Below are 14,252 nucleotides of genomic sequence, written 5' to 3' on the forward strand. Positions count from 1 at the left end.
ATTTGTAAATTAGGTATTTTTTTATGGAAAAAAAATATTTTTTTTTACTTCATTTTACCAGTGTCATGAAGTACAATATGTGATGAAAAAAACAATCTCAGAACGGCCTGGATAAGTCAAAGCGTTTTAAAGTTATCACCACTTAAAGTGACACTGGTCAGATTTGCAAAAAATGGCCAAGTCCTTAAGGTGAAATAGGGCTGAGTCCTTAAGGGGTTAAGGGAAAGAAGTGGAATGTTCTGCAATGGCCGAGTCAATCACCGGACCTGAATCCGATTGAGCATTTCACTTGCTGAAGACAAAACTGAAGGGAAAATGCCCCAAGAACAAGCAGGAACTGAAGACAGTTGCAGTAGAGGCCTGGCAGAGCATCACCAGGGATGAGACCAGCGTCTGGTGATGTCTATGCGTTCCAGACTTCAGGCTGTAATTGACTGCAAAGGATTTGTAACCAAGTATTAAAAAGTGAAAGTTTGATTTATGATAATTATTCTGTCCCATTACTTTTGGTCCCTTAACAAGTGGGAGGCACATATGTAACTGCTGTAATTCCTGCACCGTTCACCTGATTTGGATGTAAATACCTCAGATTACAGCTGACAGTCTGCAGGTAAAGCACATCTTGTCCGTTTCATCTCACATCTATTGTGGTGGAGTATAGAGCCAAACATGTTACAATTGTGTCCATGTCCTAATATTTATGGACTTGACTGTAGATCATTTGCTTGAGGAAACTCCAAAGGTTCTCCGTAGGGCTGAGGTCAGGGGAAGATGGTGGCCACACCGTGGGTTTCTCTCCTTTTATCCCCAGAGCAGCCGATGACTCGGGTCTTCTGTGCAGCATGAGGGGGCATTGCCAGCATCCAGATGAACTTACTAGGGAAGGGACGGTTCTTTTTGTACCATGGAAGAAAGTAGTCAGTCACAAAACCATCCACTACTCTATCCATCTGGACCATCCATGGTTGCACAGGAGTCATCAGTTAACAAGACTGTATGTCTGGGCCCACTTCAACCATTTCTGTTTGTGAGCACTGGTTAGGGGTAGCAAGGGCATAGCTAAAGGGCCCTCCCCCCCATGCCAAATTCTCAACCTAACCCCTTCCCTCCAGTCCTACTTTTAAACGGGTTGTCTTCAGGATAGGGCATCAATTTCAGATCAGACACCCGGCACCACCACCGATCAGCTGTATGAAGAGAGGTCAGCGCTCATATGAGAGCTGCTTTCTCTGCTCTGTTTAACTGCTTGCCACTGCAATTGCAGTGATGAGCAGGTAAACAGAGCAGAGAATGCAGCGTTCGCACAAAAAAAAAAAGCGGACAACCCCTTTAAAGACATACATGGAAAACATTACATACAGCACTACAGAACACACAGGGTAATATAGCCCCACATATGTACCTCTTACATCCAGTGACTTCTCCTCTGATGTAGATGTTCTCTTTCTTCATCTTCTCCTTTCAGTCCAGACCGCCATGATGATTTCTTTCAGCCGTGTCTTGTCTCTGCAGAGTTTAACAAACAACAGACATCTTAGTTTCCTACCTTTCCATCCTCCTCCCACCTTCTCAACACTCCCTCCTGCCACCCCCAATACTGTGCCTGCCAATACAATCCTGCAGAAACAGTCCCCCTGAAAATACTGGTACCCATGGGCATTGCTAGGGTCTCAAAAGATCTGGGGCCCAAGCCCCAATGCATATAGCCCAATTCTCTGAGTCGACCAAACATCTCCCCCCCCCCCCCCCCCCCGGAAAACACCAGCACTGAAGACATTTTCCTGTACTTGCTATACAGCAGCACGTACCGCTCACATCCAGGGCCTCCAGGTGACGTCTCCTCTGATGTAGAGCTTCATCATCTTCTCCATTTGGTCCATACAACTTCTCTCAGCCGCCTCGTCTCTTTACAGTGTGACACACGGACATCTTAGCTTCCTGACATTTCTATCATCATCTCCCAACCTGGAGTCCCCACTGTGTTATGCTGCTGCTCGCTGTGCTCCCCAATATCCCCAAATACTATCCTGAGGGAAAATGAGTGCCATATGCATTATTTATGCACCCAACAAAAAGATGGCCAAGTGGCTAAAAGACATGCTACACACAATTTCATTGTTTACCTCATTATTGGGGGAGACCTAAATCTAACTCTGAACCCCCTGCTGGATTCCTCAGAACAAAAATCAGCAATTTCCCAAAGAGCATTAAGAGGCATTTTGCATAAACTACAGGAACTAGCGGTTTGCGACATTTGGCGATCCTTACATGCAGACCACAAGGATTATACCTTCTACTCAAATGCCCATGGGTCTTATCAGAGACTAGACTATCTCTTCATAAGCAGCAGATGCCTTCCTATGGTGGTTGATGCGGATGTACTTTGCATAGCTGACTCTGACCATGCACCAGTCACCTTCTCATTGGCCTTACAAGACCTCCTTAAAAAGGAATGGTCGTGGAGACTGAACGCTACGCTACTTGACAATCCCAGCACTATAACCAAGCTATCAAACTGTATTGACAGTTATTTCTCAACTAATATTTCTCCAGATGTGACCTGGGCAGCCACTTGGGAAGCTCATAAAGCAGTGTTCAGGAGGGAACTTAAAGCCCTGGGCACACACCTGAAGAAGGCCAGGACTTCCCAGATAACCTCACTAGTTGACCAGATCATCCAATTAGAGAATAAACACAAGAAATCTCTGGTTCCTAGTGATCTTGAAAAGTTGTCCAAACTCAGATCTTCTCTCCGAGATCTTCTGAACATTAAAGCTGCACATAACTATCTCAGGATTAAACACAAACATTATGCCCATGGAGAGAAGGGCAATAAAATAATGTCTGCACTGGTAAGAAAAAGATGTGAACAGTCCCATATCAAGCATATCAGATCTGCTAGCGGTACACTTGTAAAAAACTCCCCAGATATAGCTAGAGCTTTTTCAGCCTTCTATCAGGAGCTTTACAATCTAAATCTAAATACAGACGCATCCCCAAAAAATAGGGAAGAAAAACAGATCATGACAAAACAATTCTTGTCTTCCTTGCACTTACCCAAATTGAAGAAAGACCATCTTTCACAACTCCTGGCCCCCATTACTTTACAAGAAATAAAACAGTTCATGAAGAGCATCCCACTAGGTAAAAGTCCGGGACCAGATGGCTTCCCTATAGTGTACTACAAAAAATTCTTCCACATCCTAGGACCAAACATGGTACATTATTTCAATCATTTACTTGCTGGCCTGCCAATGGCAAAACAAGCACTAGAAGCGCACATTGTGGTACTCCCCAAACCTGGAAAGGATCAGGAACTAACGTTTAGCTACAGACCCATCTGCCTACTAAATTCCGACACCAAATTATGGGCCAAAATACTTGATTCCTTAATATCCCCGGAACAGACAGGCTTTATCAGAGGGAGAGAGTGTAGAGATAGCACCTTTAGAGTCATCCAGGCGGTGGAATTTGCCATCAGAAATAAAACCAAACTGGCCTTACTTGGCACTGACGCCGAGAAGGCCTTTGATAGAGTCGAATGGGGCTTCGTGGAATTAACACTTTTCAAATTCAGCCTTCCTCAATTTATCAAGGCGATAATGTCACTATATACATCCCCATATGCCAGAGTGAAAGTAAACGGTATATTCTCCCCGAGCTTTGAAATTCGCAATGGTACTAGACAGGGATGTCCTCTATCACCTTCCCTATTTATACTCTGTTTAGAAACCCTCATCCAAGCCATCAGACAGGATTCCTCCATCGCAGGCCTCACAATTAACAAAATCACACATCATGTAGCCGCATTCGCGGATGATATGCTCCTTTTCCTCACTGATCCTAGTAAAGCTTTTCCTGCTCTGATCTCCTTGTTAGACAAGTTCGGCCAAATATCCAACTTTAAAATCAACTTATCAAAATGTACAACACTAGGCATAAATGTCCCTAAAGCCGAGCTGACAAATCTGGCCCCTAATGCTCCCTTCAGATGGGAACCCACCTCAATAAAATATCTGGGAATTCAAATCCCCAAAGACCTGAATTATCCCCCGCTATTAGCTGCAATAAAATCCCAACTGTCATCCCTAGAACTCCCGTTCATGACTTGGATGGGCAGAAAAAAACTAATAAAAACATATATTGCCCCTAGGTTGCTGTATACACCTTACAAACAGTCCCTATCCTCCTACCGGAAAGTTTTCTCTTAGGCTACTTTCACACTTGCGTTCAGAGCGGATCCATCTGGTGTCTGCACAGACGGATCCGCTCCTATAATGCTGACGTTGGGATCTGTTCAGAACGGATCCGTCTGCATTATAGTTTAAAAAAAATTCTAAGTGTGAAAGTAGTTCAGACGGATCCATCCAGACTTTACATTGAAAGTCAATGGGGGACGGATCCGTTTGAAAATTGAGCCATATTGTGTCAACTTCAAACGGATCCGTCCCCATTGACTTACATTGTAAGTCTGGACGGATCCGTTTGCCTCCGCGCGGCCAGGCGGACACCCGAACGCTGCAAGCAGCGTTCGGGTGTCCGCTTGCGGAGCGGAGGCTGAACGCTGCCAGACTGATGCATTCTGAGCGGATCCGCGTCCACTCAGAATGCATTGGGGCTGGACGGATGCGTTCGGGGCCGGCTGTGAGCCCCTTCAAACGGAGCTCACAAGCGGAGCCCCGATGCTAGTGTGAAAGTAGCCTTAGCCACTCGCATACTCTTCTCCAAGTTTATATGGAAGCAAGCAAGACCGTGATTGCATACTCTTCCCTATGCCAACCCAAACACACAGGAGGCTTTGGCCTCCCAGACATAAAAAGCTATTACAGAGCTATCCAACTGAGACTTCACACAGAAATATTACTCCACAGCAACAACAAACTGGGTTGGCAGATAGCGTCAGCTCTTATCTCGCCCATAGACTATTCAGGACTGTGGCAAATGCCAAATCCTGCTTCTAAGACCCTTAGCTTTACTCCCAAAACTTTGAGAGAGCTCTAAGCTCTCCCATGAATTTGTGGCATAACCCCTCATTATTCATGCCGATTTCCCTCCTCCCGTATGTAGTGGACCCACATTATACAGATGCATTGGGCATACGGGGGGGTTTAGGAAACATCTCGGTGGGAGACCTCTTGAAAGGTAAAAAGATCCCTACTCTCTCTGAGCTCCACACAGCTCAACTGGCCACAGCTCAACCCTTAACAGGATATGTGGAATGTTTTTGGCAAAAGTTAAGGGAGACCATGTTCCCTCATGGTATGAAACCATTGCCATGTCAGACTTACCTTGTAAAGGTAAGTTAGCCTACATATATAGGAAGGTTTTAGAGCACAGTGCCCCGTCTAAACCCTCTTATATCCTAAGTTGGGAAAAAGATCTTGCAAGGACCTTCTCAGAGTCCGAGCTGTCACAGATATTACGGAGCTCACATGGTCCTTCCAGGTGCATTCGTATTCAAGAAAATTCTTACAAACTAATGACTAGGCGGTATAAAACTCCCGAGACACTGCACAAGATGAACCCCACTAATCCTGCTGTTTGCTGGAGATGCCACTCTGAGGTGGGCTCGATGCTGCATATATGGTGGCTTTGCCCACTAATAACTCCCTACTGGACTGAAATAGGTAGGGCCATAAACCACATATGTAATGTTGATATCAGCCTCTCCCCTACACTGGTCCTTCTTAACCTTTAGGTAAGCAAATGCCCGGTAGCAAAGCACGACCTATCCTCTCTACTCATTACAGCAGCCAAATTACTCATACCACTAAACTGGTTGAGCACCAAAGTGATTGGATGAGGAAGGAACTTCCTAGCTGGGAAGCGTTATCACAAGATAAGTTTATTCCAATGTGGTCCCCTTGGATAGAACAATTCTGGGGTAGTAGAGCAGCACGCTTACTGAGACCATCCTCTCCATTCACCCCGCAGTAACCTATTCTATATTTCCCCACACACCCTAATTGCTGTACTTGTCACTCCTGTATCTCTTCTGCTACGGCTCACACTTGTAACTAAACTGTGCAAACTTCAAAAAAGTGACCTTGTTGGCAATGTTGCCACTCTTTTTGATGTAGTGATACCATTATCAATTATTCTGCATCTTATTATACCAGTGGAGGAAATAATTATTTGACCCCTCACTGATTTTGTAAGTTTGTCCAATGACAAAGAAATGAAAAGTCTCAGAACAGTATCATTTCAATGGTAGGTTTATTGTAACAGTGGCAGATAGCCCATCAAAAGGAAAATCGAAAAAATAACTTTAAATAAAAGATAGCAACTGATTTGCATTTCATTGAGTGAAATAAGTATTTGAACCCTCTAACAAAAAAAGACTTAATACTTGGTGGAAAAACCCTTGTTTGCAAGCACAGAGGTCAAACGTTTCTTGTAATTGATGACCAAGTTTGCGCACATTTTAGGAGGAATGTTGGTCCACTCCTCTTTGCAGATCATCTCTAAATCCCTAAGGTTTCGAGGCTGTCTCTGTGCAACTCTGAGCTTGAGCTCCCTCCATAGGTTTTCGATTGGATTAAGGTCCGGAGACTGACTAGGCCACTCCATGACCTTAATGTGCTTCTTCTTGAGCCACTCCTTTGTTGCCTTTGCTGTATTTTTTGGGTCATTGTCGTGCTGGAACACCCATCCACGACCCATTTTCAGTTTCCTGGCAGAGGGAAGGAGGTTGTCGCTCAGGATTTCACGATACATGGCTCCGTCCATTTTCCCGTTTATGCGAATAAGTTGTCCTGTGCCCTTAGCAGAAAAACACCCCCAAAGCAAAATGTTTCCACCCCCATGCTTGACGGTGGGGACGGTGTTTTGGGGGTCATAGGCAGCATTTTTCTTCCTCCAAACACAGCGAGTTGAGTTAATGCCAAAGAGCTCTATTTTGGTCTCATCAGACCACAGCACCTTCTCCCAGTCACTCTCTGAATCATTCAGGTGTTCATTGGCAAACTTCAGACGGCCCTGCACATGTGCCTTCCTGAGCAGGGGGACCTTGCGAGCCCTGCAGGATTTTAATCCATTGCGGTGTAATGTGTTTCCAATGGTTTTCTTGGTGACTGTGGTCCCTGCTAATTTGAGGTCATTAACTAACTCCTCCCGTGTAGTTCTAGGATGCTTTTTCACCTTTCTCAGAACCATTGACACCCCACGAGGTGAGATCTTGCGTGGAGCCCCAGAGCGAGGTCGATTGATGGTCATTTTGTGCTCCTTCCATTTTCGAACAATCGCACCAACAGTTGTCACCTTCTCTCCCAGCTTCTTGCTAATGGTTTTGTAGCCCATTCCAGCCTTGTGCAGGTCTACAATTTTGTCTCTGACATCCTTGGACAGCTCTTTGGTTTTTCCCATGTTGGAGAGTTTGGAGTCTGCTTGATTGATTGATTCTGTGGACAGGTGTCTTTTATACAGGTGACTAGTTAAGACAGGTGTCCTTAATGAGGGTGACTAATTGAGTAGAAGTGTCTAACCACTCTGTGGGAGCCAGAACTCTTAATGGTTGGTAGGGGTTCAAATACTTATTTCACTCAATGAAATGCAAATCAGTTGCTATCTTTTATTTAAAGTTATTTTTTCGATTTTCCTTTTGATGTGCTATCTGCCACTGTTACAATAAACCTACCATTGAAATGATACTGTTCTGAGACTTTTCATTTCTTTGTCATTGGACAAACTTACAAAATCAGTGAGGGGTCAAATAATTATTTCCTCCACTGTATATGAAAACCAAATGAAGATTTTATAAAAAACATACAGTCCCATGTAAATAACATCACCCCCTCAATATTCAGTCCCATGTAAATAACATCACCCCCTCCCCCCAGACACCTTAAACATACAGTCCCATGTAAATAAAATCACCCCCTCCCCAGCCACCTTCAACATACAGTCCCATGTAAATAGCATTACCCCTCAACATTCAGTCCCATATAAATAATATCACTACCTCCAACAGCCACCTCCAACATGCATTCCCATGTAAATAACATCACCCCCTCAACTTTGAGTCCCATGTAAATATCACTGCACCCACTGTCCTATGTAAATAGCTTTCCTCCCTTCAGCCCTAACATACAGTCCCAGTTAAATAACTACAACTCCCAGCGTTGCTTTGCCTCTCCCTTCACTTACCTCTTCTCATGTACAGACCTCACCACAGCTTCTTCCTAGGACTTCTATTCACTGCTGAGCCGTCCTCTCCTGCACTGGTCACATGTTTGTGACATCATCGCAGGTCCTTTTCAGCTACTGCATTAAGAACTGATCACATGGACTGTGATGTCATCACAGGTCCTTCAGCTCTTGCAGGGCAATAGATTCAATTGTACTGCTGTCCTGAGTACAGCAATACAGTTGTATCTAGCTGGCAGGCAGGACATTCGGAGCCTAGGACAAAACATCAGGGGCCCAGGCCCCGAATGTTTTAACCTAGCAACGCCCCTGCTGGTAACAGTGCGGTACACTATCCTGCCCCGGTATTTTCCCCCTTTCCCCATACGCGGACCCTCTTGGACCTTCAGCTTCCTCTAATCATGAGAGCTAGTCTGGTTGACATGTAATTCTAGGTCCAGAGCAATGCTTAGCCTGTTTTTGGGTGTCCCTCCCCTTTTATCCGTTGACTTTCAATAAAGATTAGTTGTTTTATTTTAGTGTCTACAACAGGCAGTGACACGTTAGTTTCAGCAGACGCACACCCTTTTACTATTCACCGTGAACCCACCACACAGTGCGCCAGTACAAAAATACCCCTTTATATTGTGTGCCAGTACATAAAAATACCCTCTTACCTTTCAGATCAGACCCCCATATAAAACCCCAGATGAGACCCCCCCCATCTCAGACCAGAACCCCTTTAGACCTCTATGTCAGACCCAATATTAGACCACAGTTTTAGACCTCAGATCAGGCCCCATTAGACCTCCATGTCAGATCCTGCCCCAATATCAGACCTGAAATAAGACCCCCATTAGACCTCGGGACACCCATATCAGACCTCCAGACCCCCATATCAGACCTCAGACCAGACCTCCAGACACCATTTAGACCTCAGACCAGACCTCCAGACCCCCATTAGACCTCCAAACCCCCATATCAGACCCCCATTAGACCTCCAGACACCATTTAGACCTCAGACCAGACCTCTAGACCCCCATTCGACCTCCAAACCCCCATACCAGACCCCCATTAGACCTCCAGACCCCCAAGCAACCATACCAGACCTCAGACTAGTCCTTCAGACCCCATTAGACCTCAGACCAGACCTCCAGATCCCCATATCAGACCTCAGACTAGTCCTTCAGACCCCATTAGACCTCAGACCAGACCTCCAGATCCCCATATCAGACCTCAGACCTCCAGATCTCTATATCAGACCAGACACCATTTAGACCTCAGACCAGACCCCCATTAGACCTCCAAACCCCCACTAGACCTCCAAACCCCCACATCTGACCCCCATTAGACCTCCAGACCCGCAATCAGACCCCATTAGACCTCCAGACCCCCATGCAACCATACCAGACCTCAGACTAGTCCTTCAGACCCCATTAGACTTCAGACCAGACCTCCAGATCCCCATATCAGACCTCAGACCAGACCTCCAGACACCATTTAGACCTCAGACCAGACCTCCAGACCATTAGACCTCCAAACCCCCATATCTGACCCCCATTAGACCTCCAGACCCCCAATTAGACCCTATTAGACCTCCAGACACGCTATCAGACCCCCATTAGACCTCTTCAGACCACCAGTCACACCTCCAGACACCTAATCAGACCTCCTGGCCCCCATTAGACCTCTCAGATCCCCATATCAGACTGTAAAATAAATAAATTAAAGGGATTCTGTCATGACATTTTAGGCCTATAACCTAAACATATGGCCAGGTCCGTCCAAATAGCATGAATCCGAAACTGTCCTTATTAAATCTGCCTGTGGCTCTATTAGCACATAAAACAGGTTTTTATAGCCTGTCATTCACCTACCTAAGGTGCCCAAGGGGCCGTCGCTTCATACAGGGTGCCCGGCTGCACCCATCTCCTTCTGGTGCCCGGCGCCGCCTTCCCAGTTGAAATCGCTGCCTTCCTCACCTCAGCCCCGCCTCCGCAATCGTCCGGTCCCTCAGGTTATGCCTGGTGCGCACGCGCGGGATCTAGCAGAGGGACCGGACGATTGTGGAGGCGCGGCTGAGGTGAGGGGGCGGCGATGGGCACCAGACGGAGATGGCTGCAGCCGGGCACCCTGTATGAAGCGACGTCCCCTTGGGCACCTTAGGTAGGTGAATGACAAGTTATAAAAACCTGTTTTATGTGCTAATAGAGCCACAGGCAGATTTAATAAGGACAGTTTCGGATTCATGCTATTTGGACGGACCTGGCCATATGTTTAGGTTATAGGCCTCAAATGTCAGGACAGAATCCCTTTAACTTACCTCTACTGCCGCCACTCTCCCTGTCCTGGCTCTCTTCTCTTCTCGGGGCCCGCGCTGCAGTCACCTGACTGCTTCCAGCATCAGGTCATCGAGCACTCTGTAGGTCCTGACGCTGCAGGCAGTCAGGACACAGCTGCGCGGGCCCCGGGAAGAGCGAGTACAGCGCTTCACTCCCCGCCTCCTGCATACTAGTGAGCCATTCCATTATGGAAGATCATAAATGAAGCTCAAAGGCAATAATAAAGGTGCTTCATATGTGGTGGAGTTTTTGAAGTTTTTATGGAGTTGTATTGGATCACACTTACTCTCATGGTTTTGCAAACAGAGGAAAATCTCCCGTAATCTCTTTTCAAGCAATAGCCCCTGGCCCCACAGCTGCCAACCCTTCCCCATATCCTAATTCATGTTTAGTATTTTTTCTCAGACTATGATGTCATGGGCTCCTTGCCTACCCTCATAATCCCTACCTCTGTATTTTACAAACGACACACCTATGTATTTAGTCATGTCCTCCACCTGAACCTTCTCCTCATGGCAGTCCACAAGCTCACTGTTCTCAGAAACCCCGCTAGGAGGGGTCAGTGAAGACAGAGATAATGGAAAGAAATGCTTCTCTCAGACCTCATGTTATCTCTTATGGAGGGGGAGTGGAAAGGTGCTGAACACTTGCATCCAGATGTGACTGAAGACGAGTCCACAATGTCAATGGCTTCCTCTGCAATACTATGCTGTTGATTACTGGAGGTGATGGCTACTCCTGACTGAGCACTCGGTGCCAATGGTGCTGCTGCTACTCCTGACTGAGCACTCGGTGCCAATGCTGCTGCTACTCCTGACTGAGCACTCGGTGCCAATGCTGCTGCTACTCCTGACTGAGCACTCGGTGCCAATGGTGCTGCTGCTGCTACTCCTGACTGAGCACACGGTGCCAATGCTGCTGCTACTCCTGACTGAGCACTCGGTGCCAATGCTGCTGCTGCTACTCCTGACTGAGCACTCGGTGCCAATGCTGCTGCTACTCCTGACTGAGCACTCGGTGCCAATGCTGCTGCTACTCCTGACTGAGCACTCGGTGCCAATGCTGCTGCTGCTACTCCTGACTGAGCACACGGTGCCAATGCTGCTGCTACTCCTGACTGAGCACTCGGTGCCAATGCTGCTGCTGCTACTCCTGACTGAGCACTCGGTGCCAATGGTGCTGCTGCTACTCCTGACTGAGCACTTGGTGCCAATGCTGCTGCTGCTGCTACTCCTGACTGAGCACTTGGTGCCAATGCTGCTGCTGCTGCTACTCCTGACTGAGCACTCAGTGCCAATGGTGCTGCTGCTGCTACTCCTGACTGAGCACTTGGTGCCAATGGTGCTGCTGCTACTCCTGACTGAGCACTTGGTGCCAATGCTGCTGCTGCTGCTACTCCTGACTGAGCACTCGGTGCCAATGCTGCTGCTGCTGCTACTCCTGACTGAGCACTTGGTGCCAATGCTGCTGCTGCTGCTACTCCTGACTGAGCACTCAGTGCCAATGGTGCTGCTGCTGCTACTCCTGACTGAGCACTTGGTGCCAATGCTGCTGCTGCTGCTACTCCTGACTGAGCACTCGGTGCCAATGCTGCTGCTGCTACTACTGACTGAGCACTTAGTGCCAATGCTGCTGCTACTCCTGACTGAGCACTCGGTGCCAATGGTGCTGCTGCTGCTACTCCTGACTGAGCACTCGGTGCCAATGGTGCTGCTGCTGCTACTCCTGACTGAGCACTTAGTGCCAATGCTGCTGCTACTCCTGACTGAGCACTCGGTGCCAATGCTGCTGCTGCTGCTACTCCTGACTGAGCACTCGGTGCCAATGGTGCTGCTGCTGCTACTCCTGACTGAGCACTCGGTGCCAATGGTGCTGCTGCTGCTACTCCTGACTGAGCACTCTGTGCCAATGCTGCTGCTACTCCTGACTGAGCACTCGGTGCCAATGCTGCTGCTACTACTGACTGAGCACTCGGTGCCAATGCTGCTGCTACTCCTGACTGAGCACTCGGTGCCAATGCTGCTGCTGCTGCTACTCCTGACTGAGCACTCGGTGCCAATGCTGCTGCTGCTGCTGCTACTCCTGACTGAGCACTTGGTGCCAATGCTGCTGCTGCTGCTACTCCTGACTGAGCACTCAGTGCCAATGGTGCTGCTGCTGCTACTCCTGACTGAGCACTTGGTGCCAATGCTGCTGCTGCTGCTACTCCTGACTGAGCACTCGGTGCCAATGCTGCTGCTGCTACTACTGACTGAGCACTTAGTGCCAATGCTGCTGCTACTCCTGACTGAGCACTCGGTGCCAATGGTGCTGCTGCTGCTACTCCTGACTGAGCACTCGGTGCCAATGGTGCTGCTGCTGCTACTCCTGACTGAGCACTTAGTGCCAATGCTGCTGCTACTCCTGACTGAGCACTCGGTGCCAATGCTGCTGCTGCTGCTACTCCTGACTGAGCACTCGGTGCCAATGCTGCTGCTACTACTGACTGAGCACTCGGTGCCAATGGTGCTGCAGCCTGCTACTCCTGACTGAGCACTCGGTGCCAATGGTGCTGCTGCTGCTACTCCTGACTGAGCACTCGGTGCCAATGGTGCTGCTGCTGCTACTCCTGACTGAGCACTCTGTGCCAATGCTGCTGCTACTCCTGACTGAGCACTCGGTGCCAATGCTGCTGCTACTACTGACTGAGCACTCGGTGCCAATGCTGCTGCTACTCCTGACTGAGCACTCGGTGCCAATGCTGCTGCTGCTGCTACTCCTGACTGAGCACTCGGTGCCAATGCTGCTGCTACTCCTGACTGAGCACTCGGTGCCAATGCTGCTGCTGCTGCTACTACTGACTGAGCACTCGGTGCCAATGCTGCTGCTACTCCTGACTGAGCACTCGGTGCCAATGCTGCTGCTGCTGCTACTCCTGACTGAGCACTTTGTGCCAATGCTGCTGCTGCTGCTACTCCTGACTGAGCACTCGGTGCCAATGCTGCTGCTGCTACTACTGACTGAGCACTTAGTGCCAATGCTGCTGCTACTCCTGACTGAGCACTCGGTGCCAATGGTGCTGCTGCTGCTACTCCTGACTGAGCACTCGGTGCCAATGGTGCTGCTGCTGCTACTCCTGACTGAGCACTTAGTGCCAATGCTGCTGCTACTCCTGACTGAGCACTCAGTGCCAATGCTGCTGCTGCTGCTACTCCTGACTGAGCACTCGGTGCCAATGCTGCTGCTACTACTGACTGAGCACTCGGTGCCAATGGTGCTGCAGCCTGCTACTCCTGACTGAGCACTCGGTGCCAATGGTGCTGCTGCTGCTACTCCTGACTGAGCACTCGGTGCCAATGGTGCTGCTGCTGCTACTCCTGACTGAGCACTCTGTGCCAATGCTGCTGCTACTCCTGACTGAGCACTCGGTGCCAATGCTGCTGCTACTACTGACTGAGCACTCGGTGCCAATGCTGCTGCTACTCCTGACTGAGCACTCGGTGCCAATGCTGCTGCTGCTGCTACTCCTGACTGAGCACTCGGTGCCAATGCTGCTGCTGCTGCTGCTACTCCTGACTGAGCACTTGGTGCCAATGCTGCTGCTGCTGCTACTCCTGACTGAGCACTCAGTGCCAATGGTGCTGCTGCTGCTACTCCTGACTGAGCACTTGGTGCCAATGCTGCTGCTGCTGCTACTCCTGACTGAGCACTCGGTGCCAATGCTGCTGCTGCTACTACTGACTGAGCACTTAGTGCCAATGCTGCTGCTACTCCTGACTGAGCACTCGGTGCCAATGGTGCTGCTGC

Source organism: Bufo bufo, chromosome 2, assembly GCF_905171765.1.
Source record: "Bufo bufo chromosome 2, aBufBuf1.1, whole genome shotgun sequence".
In the NCBI taxonomy this organism is placed as follows: Eukaryota; Metazoa; Chordata; class Amphibia; order Anura; family Bufonidae; genus Bufo; species Bufo bufo.